This window comes from Mastomys coucha, unplaced genomic scaffold, assembly GCF_008632895.1.
Source record: "Mastomys coucha isolate ucsf_1 unplaced genomic scaffold, UCSF_Mcou_1 pScaffold18, whole genome shotgun sequence".
Taxonomy (NCBI): Eukaryota; Metazoa; Chordata; class Mammalia; order Rodentia; family Muridae; genus Mastomys; species Mastomys coucha.
Genome location: NW_022196900.1, coordinates 79,608,670 through 79,608,949, shown reverse-complemented (window position 1 = coordinate 79,608,949; position 280 = coordinate 79,608,670).

The window sequence follows — 280 nt, the reverse complement described above, 5'->3', positions numbered from 1 at the left end:
AAAAAAAAAAAAAAAAAAAAGTAAAAGTAACTTCTTTTAATATATTCAGAGACCAACAGGAGTTCTATAAAAATGCCCAAGATGATAGAATAAAACTGATTGGCAACACAAATACAACTGCCAGATTTATAGAGATTTTATTTCCCTTAATGAGAAACCTAACATCCTGTGTACCTCAAAACCAATTTCTGAGATGGGGGAAAAAAACAGAAACCACAATAGAAAAAAAAGTTACCATCTGGGCCACAACAGAACCCAGACATATATTCTTCTAATTGAA